The sequence below is a fragment of the Ailuropoda melanoleuca genome, chromosome 14, assembly GCF_002007445.2.
Source record: "Ailuropoda melanoleuca isolate Jingjing chromosome 14, ASM200744v2, whole genome shotgun sequence".
In the NCBI taxonomy this organism is placed as follows: Eukaryota; Metazoa; Chordata; class Mammalia; order Carnivora; family Ursidae; genus Ailuropoda; species Ailuropoda melanoleuca.
The window spans coordinates 7,582,264-7,596,992 of record NC_048231.1 but is presented as its reverse complement, the minus strand read 5'-3'; the positions used below and the strand labels follow the sequence as shown (position 1 = coordinate 7,596,992).

General features: G+C 36.0%; 1 protein-coding gene and 1 pseudogene across 10 annotated transcripts in view; both read right to left on the bottom strand.

The window, feature by feature from the left end:
* Nucleotides 1–14,729, bottom strand: part of FUT8 (fucosyltransferase 8) — a 296,269-nt gene that overhangs the window by 216,999 nt on the left and 64,541 nt on the right. The gene's annotated exons all lie outside the window — the stretch shown is intronic.
* Nucleotides 10,629–11,717, bottom strand: LOC100473765 (annotated as a pseudogene).

The following is a 14,729-nucleotide window of genomic DNA, read 5'->3' as shown; positions in this document are numbered from 1 at the left end:
ACATGGAATCTACCAAAAAAAAAAAAAAAATCAAACTCAAACAAACAGAAGGTAGAAGAGTGGCTGTCAGGGACTGGGTGGTGTGGGAAATAGGAAGAGGTTGGTAAAGGAGTACAGACTTTTAGTTATCAGATGTACAAAGTCTGAGAATCTAATAATGTAAAGCATGGTTACTATAGTTGATAACACTGCACTATATAATTACTAAGAAAGAACATATGAAGTCATGATGTATACTTTAAATATTTTATAATATTTGTCAATTATACCTCAATAAAGCTGAAAAAAACTAAAAAAAAAAAAATCACAAATCCGTGGAATTTTTTAAATAACTGATTTGTTAATTTTTAAAATGTCCTAAATGAGATTTTGCATTGCATGTTTTTATTTCTCTCCATGGGTAGCAGGAATCTCTGTAAAAACATCAAGAATAAATGAAAAGAGGCACCTTGATGGCTCAGTTGGTTAAGTGTCTGCCTTTGGCTCAGATCATGATCTCAGGGTATGCAGAGTCTGCTTCTCCCTCTGCCCCTCCTGCTTGTGTTCTCTATTTATAAATAAATAAAATCTTTTTTTAAAAAAAAGAGCAAATGAAGATAACTGAAAGATATGAAGGCTATAAAAGATACTTCCCAGAAAATAAAGCAAGCTATGGTAGTGATACTTGTATCATATCACCAAATGTTACAAATGGAGGAGATTGAGATTTAAGAAGCATAGTAATATATGAGGTAGAAAAGATTCTCACCAGTGCCTTACTATTTAGTTGTAGATAAATCTTATCTCTAACTTCCTCTGAATATCAAAAAAAGAAAGCCACATTATGGAAATATTCATGATATTCCGCAAACAAAAAAAAAATACATAACTTTCTCATAACTTATGGGAAAGTGCTTAACTATGCATGACAATACTAAAATATTGATTATATCTGACCCATTTACCCTGACAGCTTCACAGTAAGTCAAATATATTTTTCACTGTTATGGTAAGTACATCCATGTAGAAATAGCAGATATGGCCATTCTTCATATATTTTTTTTCCAACTCAAGCTGTTTTGAAAAGTACAAGGTCTATGGAGCGCCTGGGTGGCACAGCGGTTAAGCGTTTGCCTTCGGCTCAGGGCGTGATCCCGGCGTTATGGGATCGAGCCCCACATCAGGCTCCTCTGCTATGAGCCTGCTTCTTCCTCTCCCACTCCCCCTGCTTGTGTTCCCTCTCTTGCTGGCTATCTCTATCTCTGTCAAATAAATAAATGAAATCTTTAAAAAAAAAAGAAAGAAAGAAAGAAAAGGACAAGGTCTATGGTGAGCTTGATTAGGAAAAAAAGAGAAATTTGCCTTTCCTTCTATATTCTGAAAAATTAGAATGAAATGTCCCAATAATCCTAAATATGGTGGCCAAATATTCATACTTTCTCAATGTCTGGATAGGCCAAAGTCTTCTTTGGATGCTAACTAAAGCACCCTTGTATTTAAATTAAAAGCTAAGTACGCATTACAAAAGGAACACAGGAAGCCACAAAGCAAGAGGCAAACTATCAGATAATAAAAGGATTTATGTATTCAAAGAGGACAAGGATAATTTAATTTCAAAGCACAGATTATATTTACAGGAGAATGGATTCACCTATAGTCAGAAAGTACCTCATAAAGGCAAAGAAAGCACTTGAAGCACCAAACTCAAGAATGAACAATGTTAAAGTACCGGCTGCTAGAAACCAGTAATGCATTAAATAGATACAAGAGAAGAGATGATCCATTTAGTCACAGGCTGAGCTCCCTGAAAGCACAGGTAGGCTTTGGAAGGTTAGCTGCAAATACCAATGTTCACAAACCAGCTATCAAAAATAATTTCATTTGACTTCTACTAGAATCATCACAGAAAGATAGGGCAAAATAAAAAAAAAAATCAATTGCAATTTAAGTTGAAGATGTGTCATTATCTAAAATACCTGCTACAAAACTCTATTTGAATCTCCCTTCCAGCCATATGTCTACTTTGAAGCTTTTCGTTATCATACACTACAATTTCCTCTACTGCAGAGCACCTACATAATAGAATCCAAAACACAATACAAAGAAGGCAGGAAGCAAAGACTAAGAGAACTTTCTAGTTCTACAAAATACTTAATTCCTTGTTCTTAATAGTTTCATAAAGATATTACCTCTGAGATCAAGAGCTAAAAGGATCTAAAATCATGACCCACATAAAGGGCCCTTATAGTAGTGGCGGGGGTACAGGAGAAGACTGGAAGAGCCAATGATAGAGAAATCTACTGTGTAGACGGTAAATACCTGAGAATTTTGCATTGGTCCTCTCATGTCCTTGACTGACCCCCACAGCTGCTTCTCCTCAAACTTCTTGAAAACATCTGTCCAATGGCTACTTATCTACAAGATCAATTCTCTGAGAGCCATCCTTGACCAACTAGTCCCCAAACTAGTTGAACTATGCCTAACATCTTCTGCTAATGCCCTATAAATTCTGCCATCCTTCCTCAAGTTAGAACTCTCCTACAGAACATTTTCTTTTTTTTTTTTTAAGATTTTATTTATTTATTCAACAGAGATAGAGACAGCCAGCGAGAGAGGGAACACAAGCAGGGGGAGTGGGAGAGGAAGACAGAACATTTTCTAATACAACCTTATGCTCACAGTGCTCTGGTTAATTTTCTTTCAAACTATGAGAAGTTCTAGGAGGTCAACACAGCAGGAATTGGCTTCAGTTTTTATTTTCTCGATGGGTTTCAAGTAACTGTGGGCACTACTGTAGATATATATATATATATCTCCTATATATAATCACCAGGGAAATAGGCAACAGAAAAGCAATGCTTCTATTGGTCATTTAAAAAAATAATAAAGACAAAGACAAACATTTATTAAGCACCTAACTATACCACTATGCACTTTTATGTAACTGATTCTATTTAATCTTCATTGCAACCCTTGGGATAAATATTCTTATGTTCATTCTACAGATGAGAAATCAGAAACTTAGTTTAAGAAACTAAGTGGCAAACACAGGATTTAAACCCAAATATCCCAGGGCAATTCTTTCCACTTCACCATAGCCACCAGCTACATTGCCTTAACTCCAATTATTGTCTATAAGAAACAACGGCAATCTTTTTGAGCTCCCTGTGTTCTGTTAGGTCTACTTACTTGCTTTTTCAATCTTTAAATAAGCCTCTATGCTTTAAATTTTTCTTCATGTAATTCTTCTATTGTTTTCACTTCTTCCTAAACACTTACCAAAGACCCTTAAGTATCTGTCTTACAGCTGTCTCCCTTCAGTAATGTTAAATATAAATTTAGAGTTAAAACAATTGTACCCAATCAAAATTTCTTTAGTGGTTCTGTATTTTATGGACACTTCTCAGATTTTTCTCTATTTTTTCACATCACAGCTCAATAATTAGACTCCATTAGCATTATTGTAATTTATATATTTTAACCAATTAGAGAGGATATTGCACATAAAATATTTTTAAAACCCAGGTATTATACATGCAGATTAATTAATTTTCTTTAGGGGAGGAGGTCATTCTGGGGGGGAAAATGCCAATAAAATTGTACATAACAACAGACTTTTGCATTACCTATAGCTAAAACATAATAAAATAGTAACTCTCATCTCAACAGACACACACACACAAGCAAATGACAAAATCCAATATCCATTCCTGATTTGCAAAGTCTCTGCAAACTAGGAATAGATGAATTTAATCAATCTAATAAAGGGTATCTACGAAAAATCTACAATTAACATAATTATGAAAGAATGGATGATTTCCCACTAGGATTAGAAGCAAGACTAGAATGTCCTTTCTCACCATTTCTGTTCAACATTATACTAGAGGGTCTAACCAATGAATTCAGATAAGGAAAAGAAACAAAAGGAACACAAATTGGAATGAAATGAGTTAAAACTCTCTTCATTCACAGAAGACATTACTGTGTAGAAAATCCAGTGGAATCTACCCAAAAAACCCCCCAAAACGAAAAAAAAACCCCAAAACCAAAAAAACCTAATAGAACTAAAAAGTGAATTTAGCAAGGTTACAGGGTATTGTAAAAATCAACTGCATTTTTATATATGAGCAATGAACAACTGGAAAGTGGAATTTTTTTTTAAATTATGCTATTTATAAGAACATAAAAATATAACACACTTAGGGATAAATGCGGCAAAATCTGGGAAAGATCTATATAAAAAAAAAAACCATAAAACACTGCTAGAAGAGACTGAAATTCTAAAGGCAACTGGGTAGCTCAGTTGGTTTAATGTCCAATTCTTGGTTTCAGCTCAGGTCATGATTTCAGGGTCATGGGATCAAGCCCACAACAGGCTCCAAGCTCAGCATGGAGTCTGCCTAAGATTCCTTCCCTCCAGACGCCTGGGTGGCTCAGTCATTTAAGCATCTGCCTTCCACTCACAATCCCAGGGCCCTGCGGGGAACCTGCTTCTCCCTCTGCCTGCCGCTCCCTGTGCCTGTGTGCTCTCTCTCTCTCTGACAAATAAATAAAATCTTTAAGAAAAAAAAAAGGTTATTTCCCTCTCGCACCTCCTCTGCCCATCCCCCCACACATGCAAGCACTCTCTCTCAAATAAACAAATAAAATCTTAAAAAAAATACACTGAAAATCTAAATAAAAGGTGATAATTTATTCATGAATCAAAAGACTCAATACTGTTAAGAGGTCAATTCTCCCCAAATTAATCTATTGATAAATGCCAATTCCCCCAGATTTATGTATAAATTCAGTGAAAATCCCAGTAGGCTCTTTTTAGACATCTGCTTCTAAAACTCATATAGAAATGTAAAAAACCTAGAACAGTTGCATCATTCTAGATCCAATCAGATGAGAGAAGACACACAGAAATTGAAAAAGGAAAGTATAAAGAATCATTAACTATAACAGGGATTGGTATAACAACAATTAACTACTGAGAAGCAAAGAGAATACTAAAGAATACAAGAGCAGCTAATACTTCCTAGGGCTGAGACAGGAATGCCTAAGCAAGAGCCTCTCCCAACTCCCTAGACGTTCCAGGCCTGAGATGAGACCTTGTTGAAGAGGGCACAGTCCTATCTCACTGAAACACAGATAAATTGTTCTGGTGTCATGTCAGTAGGACTTGCTGGAAATCTGCCTTGCGCAACTTGCCAGAAATCCATTCATAGAGGGGAACAAATTAGGAAATCAGAAATAACCCACACATATATGATCAACTGATTTTTGACAAAAAGTGTAAAGACAACAAATCATTATGCAAAAAAATAAACCCTTATCCAATTTTCACTTCACATACAAAAACATTAACTCTAATACATCATAGTACTATTCATAAAACCTAAAACCATGGGGTACCTGGGTGGCTCAGTGGGTTGAGCGTCCAACTCTTGATTTTGGCTCAGGTCATGATCTCAGGGTCCAGGGGATTGAGCCCCTTGTCAGGCTCCCTGCTCAGGAGGGAGTCTGCTTGTTTCCCTCTGCCCCTCCCCCTGCTTGTGCTCTCTCCCTAAAATAAATAAATCTTTAAAAAAAAAAAGCTTTCCAAAACAACAACAAAAAAAACCCTAAAACCATAAAACTTCCAGAAGCTATCCTAGGGGAACAGCTTTGTAACCTTGCATTAGGCAAAAATATCTTAACTACAAAAACATGATCAATATAAGAATAAACTGATAGCCTGAACTTTCATCAAAATTAAAAATTTTTATTCCTCAAAAGATACTGTTAAAAGAATGAAAAGACAAGCCACAATCCAGGAAAAAACCTCTGCAAAGTATGGAATCAAAAATATAGAAACGGCATTCAAAACTTAAAAAAAAAAAAATCCAAAACTCAATAATGAGAAAACCCAATTAAAAAAAAATAAGTAAAAGATTTGAGCAGACATTTTACCAAAGAAAATATACAAATGGTAAATAAACACAAGAGATGAATTTCTTAGTCATTAGAGAAATGGAAATTAAAATACAAGGCAATAATACTATACTCCTATTAGAATAGCTAAAATTAAAAGGAATAGCCCATACCAAATATTGAAAAGATATAGAGGAACTGCCATCAAGAACAAAAATCATATAGCCACTTTGGAAAACTCTCCGGCAATTTCCTAAAAATTTACACACACACTTACTGTACGATCCAGTCTTCCCACATTTAGGCATTTACCTAAGAGAAATGAAAATATACATCCATACAAAAACTTGTATATTAATGTTCATGGCAGCTTTACTTGTACGAACCAAAAACTAGAAAGAACCAAAACTGTCCATCAACAGGTGACTGGGTAAACAAACTTAGGTATTATCCATGTGTCATTTATGGACACATACACAGAGTCCCCAGCTCTGAAGGAATCGTTCAATATACGTTTTGTGATAAACAACAAAATTCCTTTAACTATTCCTTTAACCTGAGCACTATGCTAAGCTTTTTCAGTAGAGGGCACTCAAGGGACACTGAAGTAGAAAGAGGCTCTACACCAGTTCACAGTAGACTGGGTGGGAAGTAGCGTTGGACATGTGGGTGAGGACTTCTAGTGGAGTGCTGTCCCAGTCACTTAGAAAACAATCCTCCTGCAACTCTGAAGCCTCTGCCTGATAATAAGCTGTCAACATCCCTCTGCACATGGAAACCAGAGCCCCTGGGTACTCTGAAAGATTTCTGCCAGTGCCAGCACCTTTACTCCCTCTGTGAGCCCCCATGCAGACTGAACACAGTTGTCTTGGCCCTGATGGACACACACCCCTTACACAGAGTTCCTAAATCCCTTGGAATTTCTTGATAGGAGCATCTTTCATTCTAATGAGGCTACTCTTGCTGGGTTCCTGGATAGCTTCAACATAGGCGCTGGCCACCAGAAAGACCAAACCCAGATTATAAGCTTGGAACTGTCAGCCCCATGCCCTATCCTCCAGGGACAAGAGGGGCTGGACATTGATTTAATAACCAATAGTGCCTATGTGATAAAGCCTCCATTAAAAATCCCTAAACTATGGGGCCTAGAGACCATCCCAGTTGGTAAACACATCCATGTGCCAGGAAAGTGGCACACTTCACTCTGTGTGCTCAGGATCCTTCTGGACCTCATCCTATGTACCTCTTCATCTTGCTGTTCATCATTATCTTTAATTATAACTTTGTAATAAGACGATAAACATAAGTGTTTCTGAGTTTCTGTGAGCCATAACAGCCAATTATCAAACCTGAGGAGGAAGTCATGGGATCCCCCCAATCTGTAGCCAAGTCAGACAGACGTGTGGGTTACCTGGGCACCCACTACCTCCAACTGACATCTGAAGTGAAGGGTAGTCTTGTGGGACTGGACCCTTAAGCTCTGGGGTCTATGCTAACTACTCAGTTGGTATCCTCCAAGAATTAAAGAATTGCTTGGTGTGGAAAACCCACACATCTGGTGTCAGAGTGCTGTGAGTAGAGGAAATGAGTTTTCCTTTAGAGGGCCAGATACAAGGAGGCACTAGCAACACAAAGATAAAAGGTCCCCATAATTAAGGGATTTCTGTTCTATCATATTTATACATAGGCAAGAAATCAAAATAAATAGTTGTGTTAGATGACATTACTAATGGCATTATTTCAAACTGATTCCAATAACAACCAAAACCAAATATAACAGTTTCCAAATGATAGTAGCAAAATACTTCCTTTCTTCACAAGAAAATTTTAAGTCCAATTCCTCCAGTGTCAAACTGAAAAGGACCATTCCTAAGATACCACTTACAAGAGAATAGATGGAAATATGTACAAAGAATCTTGCAGATCTGTGACAGAGTTAACATTTTGCCCATATCTGTACCAGGCTCAATAACCAAAACCACCCCGCCCTTCTGAACACCAATTCTTGTTTTTAGTCATTGCCTTCTAGCCCTATCATTCAACGTATTGTTGACCAAAATGAAGAACCTTAGGTATGTAAAAGAACAGATATCAAAAACAGGTAATTCGAAAGAAAAGAGAAGAAAAAAGGAAGAAGGAAGGGAGAGTGGGAAGGAGAGAGGGAGGAAGGGAAAGGGAAGAAAAAAATGCATATCAAAAAATTTTGAAAAATGCTGACTCTCATCATAATCAAAGAAATAAAAACTAAAATAAGAGATCTTTTTAATCAACTGAGAAATAGTAAAAGCTCAATAATACCCAGTATGGAGAAAATGTGAGGAAAAGTTTATAAATTGGTACAAACTTTCTGAAGGAAATTTGTTTCTGTGAATCAAAAATCTAAAAAATAATTCAATCTTTTGAGCCAACAATTCTATCTCAAGGACTTAATACTAAGAAATGTACACAAAGGATTTTATTAATACATATGCTATATAATATATATGCCTTGGATACCTATATCTTTAAAAAAGCTCCTCAGGGAATTCTTTTTTTTTTTTTAAGATTTTATTTATTTATTTGACAGAGTGAAAGCACAAGCAGGAGGAACAGGTTTTAAGAGGCAGAGGGAGAAGCAGACTTCCCACTGAGCAGGAAGCCGGACATGGGGCTCAACCCCAGGACCCTGGGATCGTGACCTGAGCCGAAGGCAAAAGCTAACTGAGTGAGCCACCCAGGAGCCCCTCCTCAGGAAATTCTTATGATCATCTAGTTTAGGGAACAATGCTCTAGAAAATGAAATCTATGTAATAAAAGAACGAACATCTAATCAGCAACTTCTGTAAGCCCAGCACTATACTGACAAAATCATTATCATGTTTAACCAAAACACATTAGGACCTGAAGGCCTGTTTTGAAAGCTCCACATTCCTAAAATACAGATAGTAAAAGCCTTAAAAGGAATTTTCACACAGTTATATTCATTACCTCACTTAATAAGATTAATGTTCTGTGTTACCTGTAAGGGCAATTTCTAGTTACTACATCAAAATTTCCCATTAAATTATATTACAAAATGGAAGCTAGTCTCAAAATTAGATAAAAATGACATTTTAAACAGAATAACAAAAATTAGTGGAGTATCCATGATATAATAGAATAATCAAAATAAATTTCATAATACAAATGTCTTACCAAAAAATACTGAGAATCTTACCTTAAAAATTATAATTACCTGGATCATTAAAATCTATAAGAGAAAATGTCTATATCAGGTATACCTGCAAGAAGGAAATGTTCTATACCTACACTGTCCAATATAATAACCACTAGCTGTGTGTGGCTACAGACCACTTAAAATATGGCTAGTGAGACTGAAGGGAAGGCACACTAACATACTGAAGCTTACTCAGCCAATTTTAACATGTATTAAATAAGAGGAGTGTATCTTTGGGGGGGGAAAGTGTAAGTGAAATAAAAGCCTAGAAGACAATCTAGACTAAGTTATTTTCATATTTACATTAGTAAAAGGGCAATTTAATCCACCTCTTTCATTCCATGAAGATACAAACAAAGGCAACTCTGAATTTCTTCATGTCCAGCAAGGACTAAGTAATTTTTCATTGCTACCGACACAAAAAACAGTTTGAAATCACTAACTGCAAGAGAAAAGCATTGATGACTCATTCCCTTAAGTCAATCATTACAACTTCACATAACTAAGTAATACAGATTTATTTAGCAGGACAATTAAACCCTTTGGAATTTTATTTAAGGTAACTTCACTAAGAAAAAAAATACAAGACATTCTATCTATTAGTACACTGGTCATAGACTCAAATTTTGGTTACCAGAACTTAAAAAACTAGAGAAGCTTGTCCTCTGTCTTTTATGAAAAAAAGGGTCCCGCTATAGATAAGAGTAATACAGAAAATAATTCACAACATATTATTAACAAGGGCCAAAGGCACAACTTCTGATACTTCACCCCAAAAGGTTAAGAGAAACTCAAAGAAAAATGATACAGGAGAAGCTATGGCTGAAAACCCATGGCAACAACACCCCTAAAAATGTTTGAAATCAGCTCTCCAGAATTTACTACCTATAGATTAATTCACTTTTTTCAAGAAAAAATTTTGTGCAGAGAATACTAATTGCCAGGAACTACACTGAGCACTGGGGATAGCGCTGAACGCGAACTTAGTCACTGTTCTTAAGAGGAGTCTATGGTAGGTCCAATATAGTCTAATTCAACAGTAGGTTGAAGGCAGTACTTCTGGGTTCCTCCATCTAACATCTGTTCTTGGCTGGCAACATTTAGCTTCAGATTGGTGTGCTTTGTCAATACCTAGCCTACTCATAACCTAATTTTATTCCTTTCCTCTTTCAGATTCTAGAATAAACATCTACTTCAGAGATTCTGCTTTGACTTTTTTTTTAAGGTTTTTACAAACACTTTGTTTATTTTAATGAAGCTGGCACAGAAAATGTCCATTGAAAACCCATATCACAGACCAAAAAGTACAAATAAAATTAAAAAGAGCAGAATTCTGTTATATATACTTCTGCATGAATAACTTTATTAACCGCTAATAAAAATTAGAACTTTTCTGGATCTTCTGACAAGACTTTTTTTTTTTTTTAAAGATTTTATTTATTTATTTGACAGAGAGAGAGACAGCCAGCGAGAGAGGGAACACAAGCAGGGAGAGTGGGAGAGGAAGAAGCAGGCTCCCAGCAGAGAAGCCTGATGTGGGGCTCGATCCCAGAACACTGGGATCACACCCTGAGCCAAAGGCAGACGCTTAACAACTGAGCCATCCAGGCACCCCAACAAGACTTCTTTTATCTTAAAATGTTTTCTCCTCAGTGAAGCCACCTTTGGAGTTAATCATTACTCTCACCATCTCTGTCATCTCAACTCCGGCCTGATACTTCTCTTAGACCCACAAATTTTAAAAGTAGCTTCAGGTTAAGGAAAGGTCATTTTCCACAGTTCAGCTCTCTGAAAAACTTCCATTTCCCACTGAAAGTCATAATCCAGGAATAAAGCAATCACGTGCTAGAACTTCAAGGCCAACTAGAAAGTCATTATGAATACTCACATTGCCTGTGAATGCAATGCTGGAAAAGGTGGCCTCTCTGTGCACACGTGTAATTTTTTAAAAGGAGAGGGCAATATAAAGGCGGCTGAAGTTTGATCACTAAAACTCAGCACAATGAACACAAATGATAATGAATGTGAGGCACTAGAATTCAAATTACCAGATGTTTTAAAGAGATGGGAGTGCAGGTTTTCAATTCCATTTTGAAGACATTACAGAAGAATTACTTTTAAAAATAAAAAAGGATTGTGAGTAAAGAAAAAAATACAAAAAATTATCTAAATTGTTGAATGATCCCGTTTGTTCCTGATAAACTTCGATCACATCTTCTTCATTCCCAGTTCTTTTGCAGTGTGATTATCAGCAATTCTCTGACCTTCAAAAAGAAACCTGAGTGAATTCATTGGAACTCCCTGTCTTTGACAGCACAAGTCTTTGGGTTTCTTGAGATGTGTTGTCATCTTCACTTAGAAGCAAATCTCAATGCTATCCTGTCCAATGACTTTGAGTTTAATGTATTCTCTTTCCCTCTTACCCCCAAGTCCTCAGTTGACAGTTTTGCCTCCTGGTCAGACATGATGAAGGTGGCTTCACCCAGCATCTCTGCACGGTAGTGGCTTCGGGTAGGCAGAACCGCACTGTGGGATTTACAATTTCCCACAGCACAATACCACAGCTGGAGGGACTTCTGCCAGGCACTGCACCACTCTGCTTTGACTTTCTAACTTTCGGAGATTTCATGGTATTCAAGCTTTTCTAAAATTTTAATTATATTTATAATTTTTATTACAAACATTATCACCTTACGATCAAAATTTCTCTTGTATTTTCAATTTAATTATCACAATTTACATTTTCCTTTAACAGATTACAATGATGAACACTAGCAAGCCTTAAAACTAATGAGTTCCCAATTCTTCATTTTTAAAATGTTGAAATGTATCCCTTTATTATGCAAATATACTTTCCCAGCATCATCTTTATGAAAATGAATAACTTAAAGTTATATGTCATTCAAATCTGAACCTTGACACTCTTCCCCTCAGAAAGAAAGAAAGAAAGAAAGAAAGAAAGAAAGAAAGAAAGAAAAAGAGAAAGTCCTCCATTCATCAAATATTTATTGACCACCTACTAGGCGTCATGTGCTATTTTAGGTGCTCAGGATATCTCCTGAAGAGTTGGCTGGAAGTGTTGGCTTAGTGTCCTTACCCCTGGCTCCATTCCAGTTAGCAGAATCCTGCTCTGGTATATGTATTCCCTCTTTTGCAGGCCACAGGACTGGCCCCAACTACGAGCAGTAGCTGCTCTCAGAACATGAAAAGGAAGCAGCAGTTTCCCTGGTTTTAGCCAGGCACTCAAGTCCTTAACAAAGCCTAGGCACAGCTCAGGCCACGTTCAGTTAAGCATTTAATAAATGTTTTGATGAAAAAGAACTCATGGAATTTCATTCTGGTAAGAAAATAGTCAATAAACAAATACAAACGCATGTACACACACAAAAAACAGTGGCATACATAAGATGATATGATAAAAAATAGATATTTATTTTAGACTGAGTGATCAAGAAGAATTTATATGAGGCTGTCAACTAATCTCTTTGATAAAGTGTCATGTATAATACTATCACTCTACAAATTCCAGTTTTTAACTTAACAATATGTATGAAAAGTACCAACCTATTGATTGATAGACTAGGTGTTTTGTAAAGCATCTTCTAGAATCTAGAATTAAATCAATTAAAAATTCTACTTTTGGGGCATATACCTGGCTCAGTAGGTAGAGCATGTGACTCTTGATCTCCAGGTAGTAGAGTTCAAGTTCCACATTGGATGTGAAGCCTACTTAATTTAAAAAAATAAATAAATAGCAATAATTCTGCTTTCATTTACAATCAGACAAACTGTCAACTTATTGGTGTATAAAAGAATCCAATTTGTTTTAAAGCCATCCCTCTCCCCATGAAGCACTTTTTTAATACCCCCAAAATGCAAAGTGCACATAATAAATTAAACTATCATGAAAGTACAACTCTCCTAGGATTTTTAAGAATGTTTCATGTTACAAGTCACTACTAACTGGTGGCATAGTAAGTAATATTTTTAAAATTAGATTTATCTTCTATTCTGCAATGGCCTGATCAAATTTCCTCAAGCCACTAACTCAGAACCTAAACCATAGTGACATTATTGTTCTAAAAATCTGAGTATCTAAGATAACTATCTGAAGTGGAAGACAGAATGTCTCTTTTCAGAATAGTAACCATATATACACAGGTTTCTGTGACTGGGAATGCGCTTCTAACCTCCACTGTTCAAAAAGAAAGACAAGGAAATACCAGAGCTCTCAAGCATTTGCCCATCATGGAGTTCCCTTAGAGGGTTCTCAACATTTTACAGACCTGGCCCTCTAACTAAAAAGATTATAGGAGATACAACCTAGATTTAACTACATTTGTCTCTGACTTTTCTGCTGCCTTCATCAGTTACCTCTGATGCCTGATAACATCTAAAACAAGATTTTTTTTAATCTAGAACTTCTTTAAAAAAAAAAAAAAAAGGACACCTCTCCCTACTATTTGGCAGTACTGGCTCTATAGTTCAGATTCCTCTACCTTATCCCAAGTAAGCCAAACTTACCCAGACCAGAGGCTGTGAAAAAGGTTCTCTCATCAACTCTTGCTCTATGATTATGCTTACATCATAGTGAAACCTAGCCAACCTAAGGCCTCATCCTATGCCAAAATTTAGAGGTATACTAAAAGTTTCTTCTATACACTGTTTTTGCAATACACGAGTTCTTTAAAAATTTTTCAGCAAAGCCCATAGGCATTTGATTAGTTTCAGGTCAGAAAGGCATACCCAGAATAGTTCATCTTATAGGCAGTCTTCTTCATATAGGGACTTGAGGTGGCCCAAGGTATTCCTAGTCTCCAAGGTCCACATTTAAGGCCAGAAACATAACTCCTAACTCAGTTAACAGTAATAGTTAACATTTATTGAGTCATTACTTCATGCCAGGCACTGTGCTTAAGACTTCACATTTATTATTTATTGACATTTTACAGGTGTAGAAATTTAGTATCTAAATTAACTACCCAAGCACAGCTAGTATCCACGTTAAGAATCATACCACATCCGCCTTACTCCATAGCTTATGCTCTCTAGAGAAATTCTAAAACAAACACCCTGATTGACCTGAATGTCCAGAAAAAATATCAAGAGTAACAAGAAAAGCATACTTAAATAGAAAAAAGCTTTATATTTAGGATTAATTTTTATTTGGAATAAATCTAATCATAAAAATCCAATCATATTACCATACATATAATAATACTTAAAAGACACATGAAGAAAAACATAGGATAACCCCTTATAACTATAACTTGAATTATCAGAATACTTTTTTGAAAATGAGGATAATTTTATTAAGTTTCTGTGAAATAGTCACTTTTTTAAATCAATACGCTTGAAAACTCTTCTAAAAATTAATATTATCTCCCATCTTAAAACTGTAAAGAACTTAAAAAAAAAAAAAAACTATAAAAAACTTAAAGTAGGTGCACCTGGCTGGTTCAGTCGGTAGAGCGTGCTACTCTTAATCTCAGGGTTGTGAGTTCAAGCCCCATGTCAGACGTAGAGATGACACTTAAATGATGATGCTTAAAATGAAATAATTAAAAAAAAAAGAACTTAAAAATGGTTCCTAGTAAAAACAAGTATTACCTAGAAGGAGTAGTGTAGTAGTACAAGTGGAAGGAGGAGAAGGGGT